This window comes from Scyliorhinus torazame, chromosome 10 (assembly GCF_047496885.1).
Source record: "Scyliorhinus torazame isolate Kashiwa2021f chromosome 10, sScyTor2.1, whole genome shotgun sequence".
Classification (NCBI taxonomy): domain Eukaryota; kingdom Metazoa; phylum Chordata; class Chondrichthyes; order Carcharhiniformes; family Scyliorhinidae; genus Scyliorhinus; species Scyliorhinus torazame.
The window spans coordinates 72,160,713-72,174,981 of NC_092716.1; the positions used below are offsets into that span (position 1 = coordinate 72,160,713).

The following is a 14,269-nucleotide window of genomic DNA, read 5'->3' on the forward strand; positions in this document are numbered from 1 at the left end:
AATTTACAGTGCAGAAGGAGGCCATTTGGCTCAACGAGTCTGCACCGGCCCTTGGAAAGAGCACCCCACTTAAGCCCACATCTCTACCCTATTCCCATAACCCAGCAACTCCACCCAACCTTTTGGACACTAAGGGGCAATTTATCATTGGCAATCCACCTAACCTGCACATCTTTGGACTGTGGGAGGAAACCGGAGCACCCAGCGGAAACCCACGCAGACATGGGGAGAACGTGCAGACTCTGCACAGTGACCCAAGCCGGGATTCAAACCTGGGACCCCGGAGCTGTGAAGCAACTGTGCTAACCACTGTGCTACTGTGATCATCCACTGGGCATCCTTCCTCATCTCTGCGAGCACCTTTGCTCTGTCACATTCCTGCTAGCTTGAGCCTCCTATAAATTATCCATTATCAATGAGAATCCAGCGATCCCCCAGCTCAATTTTCAAGCATGACTCAGGCAAAGAGGCAGTCATAGCCAGGGCTTGAACATCGCGGCAATGGGGCCACAAGGGGGCATCTACTGTCACCAGAACATGAGGCTGACCGTTACTGAGGGAGTGGAGGGTCGGGTCACCTGGGCCAGATGCCTGAACATTAGGGGCACGGGGCAGTGTAAGTGAGCCTGCAACCTACCTGCTGTGGCCAGCAGCTCATCAACACTGCACTGGGCAGCGGGAATGGTGAGGGTTGTATAGCCGTCATATTCAGGATGACCATGGGAATTGGGGCGAATGGAGGGTCAAGGGATGCAAGGCCATGCTGATTGTCCCCAACCTCCTCACAGATAAATGATGAACTTCGGAATGCAGCCCACGATGTTACCCGTGCAAGACTTGCATGACAGGAGCCTGCTCCAGAACAGCAGGGGCCTGCCGGTGAGGCTCAAGTGCCATCGCCCATCAGACCAATGTGGGGGAATGAAGGCACTCTACAATAGGCCTCAATTCTATCAGAGGTGCCGGTACTTCAATGAACTGCCGGGAACCATGCGCCAACATCATTGGCTACTTCGCAGGCTTTCGCCCTTAGTCTAGTATCAGCCTTTGTACAGTGAAGACCCATTCAATAAATGTCGGTTGGTGTTACTTTCAACCCATGTGCATCTGCAATCAATTTCTTTTGTACAAAAATAGTCCAAAGCCACAACACTCAGCATCCTGGAGGCAAGTGTGTGGAGGGTATTCAACCCCTTGCTCCCCCTCAGAGTGCAAGGCACCAGGTCAAAAATTGCCAGGACTTACACCAATTCACGCCAGCATGACTCCCTGCTGGGAGGGGGCTGGAGCATCCCAGGAGGCCCGTCAAGCGGGCTTCCTGCCCGGTAATGATACTTAAATGGGCTTTAATTAAGTGTCTGCATGTTCCTGCCAGGTCTGGGCGGGAACCTCATCATGGCTAGTGGGCACCTCGTAGGAGTTGGCTGGGAAACTCTCAATGGGTTGAACACCCGTTTTTGTCCTCACACCCGGTTCAACAGAAAATAGCAATTCCTGCTCTGGCTAGGAACCCTGGGGTACACCCCCCCACCCTCACCCCCACCACCACCTCCACCACCACCACCATTGGATGTAACAAGGTCATGAGGAGCGAATCTGCAAATTGGCTGGCAGGATGTGTAGAATTATAGAAATTTCAGTGCAGAAGGAGGCTATTGCACCAGCCCTTGGAAAGAGCACCCAACCCAAGCCCACACCCCCACCCCATCCCCGTAACCCAGTAACCTCACCCAACCTTTTTGGACACAAAAGGCAATTTAGCATGGTCAATCCACCTAACCCGCACATCTTTGGACTGTGGGAGGAAACCGGAGAACCCGAAGGAAACCCACGCACACACGGGAAGAACATGCAGACTCCACACAGACAGTGACCCAAGATGGGCATCGAACCTGGGACCCTGGAGCTGTGAAGTGTGGTAGTCACCACTGATGTATATATTAGGTGATTTGTGGTAAGGCCTTGTACTACAGGTACGGGGGTAGTTCCCTGCCTGCTGGCTCCGTCCAGTAGGCAGAGTATAAATATGTGTGCTCCCCATACAGCAGCCATTTCGCCAGCTGCTGTAGGAGGCTTTATTACATGTAATAAAGCCTCAGTTGCATTCAACTCTCATCTTTGTGTAATTGATCGTGCATCAATTTATTACACTAAAGTTTTCAGATGGTGGACCTCCGCAACAAGCCGGATCGCCTGCAGTTGGACCAGCAATCAGGCAACACCAAAAAGGACTTTGAACATTGGCTCGTCTGTTTCGAAGCTTACATCAAGTCTGCACCAGACCCAATTCCGGAAGCTCAGAAGATTCAGATCATCTATACGCGGTTGAGCTCCAACATCTTTCCGCTTATCCAGGACGCGCCAAACTACGACGAAGTCATGGCGCTACTGAAAGAAAACTACGCTCAGCGGACTAACACGCTTTACACCAGACATATCCTCTCCACGCGCAGTGAACTCCCTGGTGAGTCAGTAGAAGACTTCTGGCGTGCTCTATTTCCCCTAGACAGAGACTGTGACTGTCAGGCCGTCACGGCCACGGAACACTCAAACTTGCTTATGAGGGACGCTTTTGTTACGGGGATAGGGTCAGATTACATCCGCCGATGCCTTTTAGAAGGGGCCACGCTCGACCTAGCGGCAACCAAAAAGCTTGCGCTCTCGCTGACAGTCGCCTCGCGCAACATCCAGGCCTACAACCCCGGCCGCGCAGCCCACCCCTCCTACGCATCATGCACTCCGCAGACGGCTGCCCCATCAGGGACCCCACTCAGCCAACCCCACGCCTGTGCCGCGCGCAGCCAACCAACCCCGGGGACCCCAAATGTTACTTCTGTGGGCAGCCAAAACACCCCTGACAACGCTGTCCGGCCCAGAGCACCCTTTGCAAGGCCTGCGACAAGAAGGTGCACTTCGCGGTGGTGTGCCAGGCCCATTCAGTTGCTGCTATTGTTCCGACCCCCCCCCCCTCCCCCACCCCCCGTATGGCCAGTGGGCGCCGCCATCATCCCCTCCTCGGACCACGCACGGCCAGTGGGCACCACCATCTTCCCCTCCCTGGACCACATGCGGCCCGTGGGCGCCACCATCTTGTTCAACCCCCACCACGTGCAGCCCGTGGGCGCCGCCATCTTGTCCTCCCCAGGAACATCAAGCACCGCCATCTTGTCTCCCCCACAGCACGTGCGGCCCGTGGGCGCCGCCATCTTACCAGGACCCATGCCCCCGGGCACCCCATCGTCTGCCACCATCGACGATCAGCCGCGTCTCGCCTCGGTCACGATTGACCAGTCTCGCCCACGCAACCTAGCAACCGCCTCTACAAATGTGAAAATTGATAGGCGCGAGATCTCCTGCCTGCTGGGCTCCGGGAGCACCGAGAGCTTCATTCATCCCGATACGGTAAGGCGCTGCTCCCTCGCGGTACATCCTGCCGATCAGAGAATCTCCCTGGCCTCTGGGTCCCACACCGTGGTGATCCGGGAGTACTGCATCGCCACTCTCACGGTCCAGGGCGTGGAGATTACCGGCTTCCACCTCTACGTCCTCCCCAACCTCTGCGCTGCCTTGCTACTCGGCCTGGACTTCCATCGCAACCTCCAGAGCCCAACATTGAAATTCGGCGGGCCCCTCCCACTCCTTACTGTGTGCGGCCTCACGACCCTAAAGGTCGACCCACCTTCCCTATTTGCAAACTTAACCCCAGATTGCAAACCCGTCGCCACCAGGAGCAGACGGTATAGCGCCCAGGACAGGACCTTCATCAGGTCCGAAGTCCAGCGACTGCTTCGGGAAGGCATCATCGAGGCCAGCAACGGCCCCTGGAGAGCCCAAGTGGTAGTGGTGAAAACTGGAGAGAAACACAGAATGGTCGTGGACTACAGCCAGACCATCATTAGGTACACGCAGCTCGATGCGTACCCCCTCCCATGCATATCTGATGGCACAGTACCGGGTCTTCTCAACTGTGGATCTTAAATCCGCCTACCACCAGCTCCCCATCCGTAAGGCGGACCGCCCATACACTGCCTTCGAGGCAGATGACCGCCTTTACCACTTTCTCAGTGTTCCTTTCGGCGTCACCAACGGGGTCTCAGTTTTCCAACGGGAAATGGACCGAATGGTCGACCGGTACGGGCTGCGGGCCACTTTCCCGTACCTTGGCAATGTCACCATCTGCGGCCACAATCAGCAGGACCATGACGCCAAGCTTGCCAAATTTCTCCGCACCGCCACTCTCCTCAACCTTGTCGTGTTGGGTGCTCTGATACACAAATGAACAAACACGGTTGTAGATGGTACAATTCTGTTTTATTATTCTGTATAATAACAACTGTTAACTTCTGGCTGTGGTTCGTACTTCACCAGTTAACCTGTGGACCCAGCCCTAACACTATCTTAGAGAGGCACTCAGCACATGGTATATGTCTGAGTGGCGCGCTGTGAGCTCTGTGCTCTGAGCTATCTCCTGGTAGAATGAGCGGGAACTGTGGTGTTCCCTGTTTTATAGTGCGTGTGCTCTCACTGGTGATTGGCTGTGATGTTGTGTGTGTGTTGGTTGGTCCGCCTACCTGTCCATCAGTGTGTGTGTGTGTGATTGCACCATGATATGTTAATGTGGATATCATGACATCCCCCCTTTTCACAAGGATATGTGCCGACATGGTAATAAATATTGGTGTGTACTGAGTGCGGCTGAATATGTGTGTGCAATATTTACAACATGTACATGAGGCTAAACTATATACATAGGAAGGTGTCAGGTGCAACAGAGCAACGAGTTTGTACCACAAACAAAACAAGTGCAATCATCAAATATCGAAAGAGAACTCCTGGAACAGCAAAAAAAGAAACACGTTAACATTGTTGCACAACAATTCAGTGAGTCCAATGTGCAAACAGGCTCATAAGTCCAGTCTAGTAGGTGGGCGACGGATTCGGGTTGACCGTTAGGGTGGCACACCATTCATCGCCCGGATTAATGCTGTGCACTAGCATCGGCTGGTGGGTCCTACTTGGGGACATCCGATTTCTGTCTATTACCGCAACACGGAAGGGTTCCCGGTCGTTGGTATCACCGGTCTGTACGTCGTCAGGGTATGACTCGGTGTATGGAGGCTGAATGGCCCTCACGTCCCTGCGAGGCTGGCGGAATTGCGGAGCGTTGGCAGGTTGAGCTGCTCGACAGCAGGCAGCGTAGTGGCCCATCTTGCCGCAGTGGAGGCATTGTCGAGTTTTGGCTGGACATTGCCGCTTTAAGTGTGCGGATCCACAGTTGCCACACGTCGTGACATCATGGCGTTCGTTGCACCACCGTGCATGTGCGGTGCGGTCCTGCGTAGAGCGCACCTGCGCATCACGTCCCTCTGCGTCGACGTCCCCTCTTTTGGCGCGTACAAGCGCGGGAGGCCTTGGAAAGCGCGCAAAATGGCCGCCCTCGTCCGGGCCGCGGGCCGGGAGGAACTCGATCGACTGGACCCGCTCGGCCTAATAGGACCCCTGCCGTGCCGATTCGGCAGCCTGGAATTGGGAGTACCAGCTGGTCGCGTTTTCGTGGAGGACGCAGGTCTCTATGGCGGTGGCTAAGGTGAGGCGCTTTATTCTGAGGAGCTGCTGGCGTAGGGTGTCCGAGGTGACCCCAAAAACTATCTGATCCCGAATCATGGAATCGGAGGTGGCCTCATAGCTGCAGGACTGCGCGAGGATACGGAGGTGTGTCAAAAAAGATTGAAAAGGCTCATCCTTACCCTGCAGGCGCTGCTGGAAGAGGTACCTTTCGAAGCTCTCATTAACCTCCACGCTGAAGTGTTCCTCAAATTTTAGAAGGACCGTCTTGTACTTCGTCTTGTCCTCGCCTTCCGCGAATGCCAGGGAGTTGTAGATGTGGATGGCGTGTTGCCCCGCCGTGGAGAGGAGGAGGGTGATCTTCCTGGTGTCCGATGCATTCTCCCTGTCTGTGGCTTCTAAGAAGAGCTGGAACCGCTGTTTAAACAGCTTCCCGTTGACGCTGAGATTTCCAATGATTTGGAGCGGCTGCAGCGGGCTGATGGTGTCCATGGCGCAGGATTGCGGAACTCTGAAGAGGTGCAGGTCGGTCTCACAGTCGCTGGCGAGTTTCCAATCCTGGTATCATGTCGTGTTGGGTGTTCCGATACACAAACGAACCAATACGGTTGTAGATGGTACAACTCTGTTTTATTATTCTGTACAAACCTCACTAACAACAAGGAGAAGTGTGTGTTGAGCACAACCGCTTAGCCATCCTCGGCTATGTGGTCAAGAACGGAGTTCTGGGGCCCGATCCCGACCACATGCGCCCCCTCATGGAACTCCCCCTCCCCCACTGCCCAAAGGCCCTCAAATGTTGCCTGGGGTTCTTTTCTTACTATGCCCAGTGGGTACCAAATTATGCGGAAAAGACCCGCCCACTCATCCAATCCACTCTTTTTCCCCTAACGGCAGAGGCTCACCAGGCCTTCAACCGTATTAAGGCCGACATCGCCAAGGCCGCGATGCATGCAGTCGACAAGACGCTCCCCTTCCAAGTCGAGAGCGATGCATCAGACGTCGCTCTGGCCGCCACCCTCAACCAGGCAGGCAGGCCCCTGGTTCACTCTCCTCACTGACCAACGGTCGGTAGCTTTCATGTTTAACAACACACAGCGGGGCAAGATCAAAAACGATAAAGTCTTGAGGTGGAGGATCGAGCTCTCCACCTACAACTATGAGATTTTGTATCGCCCCGGTAAGCTCAACGATGCCCTATCCCGAGGTACATGTGCCAGCGCACAGGTGGACCGACTCCGGACTCTGCACGACAACCTTTGTCACCCGGGAGTCACACGTTTGTACCACTTCACCAAGGCCCACAATCTGCCCTACTCCGTCGAGGAAGTCAGGGCAATCACCAAAGACTGTCAGGTCTGTGTGGAGTGCAAACCGCACTTCTACCAGCCAGACCGTGCGCGCCTGGTGAAGGCCTCCCGCCCCTTTGAACGCCTCAGCGTGGACTTCAAAGGGCCCCTCCCCTCCACCGACCGTAACATGTACTTCCTCAGTGTGGTCGATGACTACTCCAGATTCCCCTTCGCCATCCCATGCCCTGATATGACGTCTGCCACCGTCATCAAAGCCCTCAACACCATCTTCGCTCTGTTCGGCTTCCCCGCCCCACAGCGACAGGGGATCCTCATTCATGCGCGATGAGCTGCGTCAGTTCCTGCTCAACAAGGGTATCACCTCGAGCAGGACGATCAGCTATAACCCCCGGGGAAATGGGCAGGTGGAGAGGGAGAATGGGACGGTCTGGAGGGCCGTCCAGCTGGCCCTACAGTCCAGAAATCTCCCAGCCTCCCGCTAGCAGGAGATCCTCCCCGACGCACTGCACTCCATTCGGTCGCTCCTATGCACTGCGACTAATGACACACCCCATGAACGTCTCTTTGCCTTCCCCAGGATGTTCACCTCCGGGGTATCGCTCCCGACTTGGCTTGCAGCTCCAGGACCCGTACTCCTCCGTAAGCACGTACGACTCCACAGGGCAGACCCGTTGGTTGAAAGGGTACAGCTACTCCACGCCAACCCGCAGCACGCCTATGTAGCGTACCCCGACGGCCGCCAAGATACTGTCTCCCTCAGGGACCTGGCACCAGCTGGTTCCATACACATCCACCCCTCCGACCCAGCGTCACCCTCCCCTTCCCCGGCGCACCACATCACAGCCCCCCCCCCAGGACAATCCGTCCTCCCCCTGCCCACGCCCGGGGATGACGAGGATTTCGGCACGCTCCCGGAGTCACCGAGGACCAGACCAACACCGGAATCGCCGCCACCACTGCGGCGCTCCCAATGGCAGATCAAGGCTGAACCTGTAACTTGATCGGGACTCCATTTTTCTCTGTAGTTAACTTGTATATAGTTCTCCACCACCCCCGCTGGACTCAATTTTAAGAGGGGTGAATGTGGTAGTCACCACTGATGTATATAGTAGGTTTGTGGTAAGGCCCTGTACTACAGGTACGGGGGTAGTTCCCTGCCTGCTGGCTCCGCCCAGTAGGCGGAGTATAAATATGCGTGCTCCCCATACAGCAGCCATTTCGCTAGCTGCTGTAGGAAGCCACACATCTTAGTGTAATAAAGCCTCAGTTGCATTCAACTCTCGTCTTTGTGTAATTGCTCGTGCATCATGAAGCAACTGTGCTAACCACTGTGCTATCGTGCCGCCCATATGTGATGATGCAGTGGTGGCTCCTCTCAAACTACTCTCCCTGATGACAGTCAGAACCCTTCTCCTGTCTCTCCAGTGCAGTCAGAGCCTTCACTAATGAATAGGAGAGATCACCAACTTTAAACTGGGGCCAATTCGACCAAATCACCTGGTAAGGCAGCAACCTTTGTGCCAGACCGAATCTTCCTCCTGATGCTGAGCATTCCTAGTCAGAGTCCGCATTATTTTATTTAAAGAAGGCCCTGCCATTAAGATCTAAAAGGCCTCCAGTTCCTGACCTTGTTGTGTTTGCCTCACACTAACTTGCTCACCTTTACCCTCCCTTTTAATATCGGGGCAGTATATTGAAGAAAGATGGCATGTTCCATGTACTACTTAAAACTCTGTTCACAGCACAGAATAACCGTACATTCGAAAAGGTCATGTTGGCAGTGTCACACTCGCAAAATATCTAACACATGTAACTAATTCACTGATATACATAATATACTGATAAAAAGGAACAAATTGTTGTATCTATTGATTTCCTGATCTTATATGGAAAAATGAAAATATTGTGAATCAACAACAGCAAGAAATTAAGAAAGTAACTAATCACACATCAACAAACAATTTCTACTAAACAACTGGCACCTATGTAGGGAATACATGTCACCTCCCCCAGCAGCAACTAAGTCCCACAAAACAGTGTTACAATCTCCAAGCAGTGAGAAAACTGCATGTTTGCTATCAACCATAAATTTTAATTTATTTTTAGACCAGGTACAAAAGTAAATACGCAACCATTTTGCACGTGAAATGAGTACGAGAGATCCCAAAATGTCTTTAAAGGGCGATACTCAAGAAGGAAGTTTCACTGTCAAAAGTCTTTAAATTTAGGTATAAAATAGGCCTATCTGATTTCAGGAACCTAGAGCCAGCTTTATTCAATCATCAGCGTTCCCTCACAAAGGTTTTGGGCCTCTAAATATGTGAGACAGTGAGGTTATTAGGACTTTGAAATTGTTGTCATTGTCTAGTGTCTACATATTGAGCGTGAGTTGTAAGTGGTTGGAGCAGTTTCATTTCTTTTATATATCCTCCACCTAGAAGCACTCAAAGGTTATCAACAGGAAATAGCTTAAAATAACAGTAGCAAATTCTGAAAGGACCGTGCCATTATTAGAATAATAGAAAAGTTACAGCACAAAAGGAGGCCATTCGATCCATCTTGTCCATGCCAGCCCAAGGACACCCAGAAGCCCTTTCTAATCCCACCTTTCTGCACCTGGTCTATAGTCCTATATCTTACAGCACTTAATGTACAGGTACCTTTTAAAAGAGTTCAGGGTCTCTGCCTCCACCACCAACTCAGGCAGCAAATTCCAGATTCCCATTACCCTCTGCGTAAAAACATTCTTCCTCATGTTCCTTCTATAAGACCATAAGACCGCAAGACATAGGAGCAGAATTAGGCCACTCGGCCCATCGAGTCTGCTCCGCCATTCAATCATGGCTGATATTTCCTCATCCCCTTTCTCCTGCCTTCTCCCCATAACCCCTGATCCCCGTATTAATCAAGAACTTATCTATCTCTGACTTAAAGACATGTGATTTGGCCTCCACAGCCTTCTACGGCAAACCTCTGCCACTTATCTTGAATCTATGTCCCGTGGTTCTAGAATTCTCCACCAAGGGAAACAATTTTATTCTGACAACTCAATCACTTCCCCTCATAATTAAGTCACCCCCCAGCCTTCTTTGTTTCAAGGAAAATAACCCCAAGCTATCCAATCTCTCCTCGTAGCTACACTTTTCTAGCCCTGGGAACACTCTTGTAAACCTACTCTGCACTCTCTCCAGAGCGAATATGTACTTCCTGTAATGTAGTGACCAGAACTGCACACAATACTCCAGTTGTGGCCTCACCAGTGTTTTATACAATTCCAACATTATGGGCGTCATTCTCCGACCCCCCGCCGGGTCGGAGAATGGCCGTTGGACGCCGTGAATCCCGCCCCCGCCACTGCCGAAGTCTCCGGTACCGGAGATTGAGCGGGGGCGGGAATCGGGCCGCGCCGGTTGGCGGGACCCCCCGCTCAATTCTCCAGCCCGGATGGGCAGAAGTCCCGCCCAGAAATTGCCTGTCCCGCCGGCGTAAATCAAAGCTGGTATTTACCGGCGGGTACAGGCGGCGTGGGCGGGCTCCGGGGTCCTGGGGGGGGCGCGGGGCGATCTGACCCCGGGGGGTGCCCCCACGGTGGCCTGGCCCGCGATCGGGGCCCACCGATCTGCGTGCGGGCCTGTGCTGTGGGGGCACTCTTTCCCTTCCGCCTCCACCATGGCGGAGGCGGAAGAGACTCTCCCCACTGCGCATGCACGGGAAACTGTCGGCCGCCGCTGACGCTCCCGCGCTTGCGCCGCATTTCCGCGCCAGCTGGCAGGGCACCAAACGCCATTTCCGCCAGCTGGCAGGGCAACAAACGCCATTTCCGCCAGCTGGCGGGGCGGAAAACCCTCCGGCGCCGGCCTAGCCCCTCAATGTTGGGGCTCGGCCCCCAAAGATGCGGAGCATTTCGCACCTTTGGGCCGGCGCGATGCCCGTCTGATTGGCACCGTTTTTGGCGCCAGTCGACGGACATCGCGTCGTTGGGGGAGAATTTCGCCCCTTATCCTTACTTTTATATTCTATACCTCTGCCAATGAAGGAGAGCATTCCATATGCTTTCTTTACAACCTTGTCTACTAGAACTGCTGCCTTTAGGGACCTGTGTACCTGTATTTATTCAAGCTCAAAAAATTAATTTAAAGCCCTAAAGTTAAAAATATTTAACTAAGCAATTTTTGAGTAATATGATACAGATATAAAGAAGGGTGTTCATTAAATATTTTCCTACAAGTTTTATGTTTCTCATTATTTGCTATTAAAAATCTAAACCCTAAACAGATGGTATTTTAATCCCATATTCCAATTAAATAACAAGCAGCTGTGATCAGTCCCAGTTGAAGGAAGCTATTACTTCTATTATTTTACTCACACCATTTGGGCTGAATTTTACACTCTCTCCGGGGCGGGTTGGCAGGCATGGGGTGTAAAATTGGGCAATATGCCATTCTTGGCGCCTACCTGCAATTCTTCCCCACAGCTGGTGAACACTGGTGCCAAGTGGGAATTGCTGACAGTTTTCGCTGCTCAGGTTGATAGCGGGCAAGGACATTACCTCCTTCACAGGCCTTCTGATCCGGCCCGCCACCCCCAGCCCACCCTTTCCCAGTCTTCTCCTCCATTCATTTATTCACTCGATCTGTCCACTCGGCCTGTTCACATCGCCCCCACCTCCTCCCCAACCCCACCCACTTCCCTCACTTACCAGTGCCTGCCAGCTAATCCCTGATGATACTCTTTCCCCCATTTACATATGGTGTTTGGCTCCCGTGACATTCGCCATTGGGAACTGACTGTAGTCCTAGCAGTGGCCACCACTCCCGGTGGCACTGCTGGTACTAGAGTACTGCCAGCCAGCAGCTCTCTGAGGTAGGACCTGCTCCCAGACTGTGGCAGAGGTTTGGCCTTGAGCCACCATTAAATGGCTGCGAAGCAAGCTGCCAGAAGAGGCCAGGCTCACCCAGACGTTAATGTTAGGGCATGCAAGCAACCCAGCCGAACGTAAAGTTCTGCCAATTGTAATTATCTCACTACATAGTTAAGAAAATGAATAAGGATTGTAAAGTAAGATAGTAATGTTGAAAGCTCGATTTGAAATTGCAAGAATAATTGATGGTTAAGCAGGGAATCGTTATACAGTTTCAGTTCTTTATTTGTTGTATTACAAGCAAGATAGATACATTTTTTTACAGCATGACTATTGTTACAACATTTGATAATGGATTCCTGAAGAATTATATTTTTACATGTGAGAGGCTACAGTCTAATATTTCATTGTGAATTATTGGCCTGGCCTTGATGGACTTTACCCAGCTGTTCCCATGCCTGGCAGAGAGGGATGCACTTGTGTGCTTTATAGAAGAATTGCCACATCCACTGTTTTAATCTGGATTTCACATTTGGAAAACTGAAGTGCCTTCTCTCGATTGCGCCATGTGCATGACTTTTCAGGCCTCTGTAAAGTGGCCTTGATGTCCCAATGAAATGTCAATCCTACAGCTGTTGGTTAAAGAACAAAGAAAAGAACAAAGAAAAGTACAGCACAGGAACAGGCCCTTCGGCCCTCCAAGCCTGTGCCGACTATGCTGCTCGTCTGAACTAAAATCTTCTACACTTCCGGGGTCCGTATCTCTCTATTCCCATCCTATTCATGTATAAAGAATGTATCTTGTGTTGTTAAAACTTCTCCGTTTGATCCCCAAAGCCTCACCTCAGCCCTCAACATCTTGTCAGAATGTTCATGAAAAGCCATGGGAGCATCGCTCAGATCTCCCTGACCATCTAATGTGGTGTTGACAGTAGCTCAATGGAAGTTTCAGTATTACGAAAATTGTGACATTACAGCGGATGAACTGGATAACCCACACACAAATCCAATCCTTTGGTGTATGCGAACTGCAATTTTTCATGTTCATTATTATTTTCAATAATTATTGCTAATAATAGAAAATATTATTCTAATGACTTACACAAAGTGCTCTACACTATCATGCATTCGATTCAACCATTTTATACAACTGAAGATTGCTTCTAATCCTTAAACAGCAATGTTCTGGTATCTAGATACTATTGCAAGACTGTGATATCGCATTTGCTGATCTAATATTTAATTTGACAGATCTGCCAATACAATGCAATTAAATAAACTATTGGAATACATGTGCACATACATTGATTATTTACAAAAAGTTGTCTTTGGAGTTGTTGTGCATCACTGGCGAACAGAGCATTATATTTAGTGGTAGTTAAAGGTGTAGTACAAAGTAATTATTACAAGATGATTTACAGTGATGGACTGCAGAATAATTTAAATTTAATGCCTTTGATATTATTCAACATGAAACCGGCTAAAAGAAACAGTCCTTAAACAGTATTTTGATTTCAATGCTTTACAATTGGTCACTGCAATATGATTCAATTTTAAACATATTCCATTGGTCTCTTGTCATGTCAATCAATCAAACTATCTGAAGGTTGCAATAATCTTGGTTGAAAATACTTTGAAAAGTTGAATCCTTTGTATTACTGCAACTGGACACCTTGATGATGAAGACAACAACAAAAATTCCTTCACTGCACTTCATTCCTGAAGCCTGAGGATGAAATAATTGAGTTAATTAACAACAGAAACAAATCAAACAGAAATGTCCCTGCTAATTCCTAACTGGCACTGAACCCCGTACTGGCGAAAATAAATAAATGATATTGAATTGGAAATAAAAGTAAATGCAACCTTGCATGTCCCACTAAAGAAGTATCTTTTCATGTACCTTGCTCAATTTACAGAGTCTTCATTCTCCACCTCTGGTAGATTTTCCACGGTAGGTATTTCAGTTTTGGAACTGTGGTCCATCGTTTCTTGTTGAGGACGATCTTGATCCTTGTGAGATTCATCCACCACAATAACACCCTTACTGCTATGGCAGCCCATTATTTGACTTACTCCTCAGAACAGTTTGGCAAAGGGTGCTCAGATCTGTCGAGCCGCACTGTGCCTTTAGCTAAAATCGAGGACAACCTGAAAGCTCCATACTCCTTCGCAGCTAAATATCACACCTCTTGGTTGTTTATGGTGGGCAGGCCAAGTGTTTCTACGGTAGCGAATAAAACTGTCAATCAATCAACAGTTTAGGTGCACCACATAGCAACTGAAACTAAGGCAAACAGCATTGCAGGCTTTTGTCATTATAACTTCTAATAAAAACACACCTGTTCAGGTTCACTGGATAGCATGTTCCAGCAGCAAAAAAGGATACTCTGTTTAATTTTGACCTTTCAATGTGCGTCTCTGTAGTTACACGTAAACAATAGTTGTTTATTGGTCATCTCTGTAAACTGGGACTATGGCGACTATATAATTAGCACTTGTGTTACTCGGAATTAAAGGGATGAATTTG

The 14,269-nt window shown here is 50.5% G+C and overlaps 1 long non-coding RNA gene across 1 annotated transcript; it reads right to left on the reverse strand.

The window, feature by feature from the left end:
- Nucleotides 1–11,999: 11,999 nt before the first annotated feature.
- Nucleotides 12,000–14,030, reverse strand: LOC140430640 (uncharacterized). The gene is made up of 2 exons (XR_011949483.1): nt 13,643–14,030; nt 12,000–13,465 (listed from the first exon to the last, which is right to left on the reverse strand). It is a non-coding gene; the product is annotated as an uncharacterized lncRNA (long non-coding RNA).
- Nucleotides 14,031–14,269: the final 239 nt, after the last annotated feature.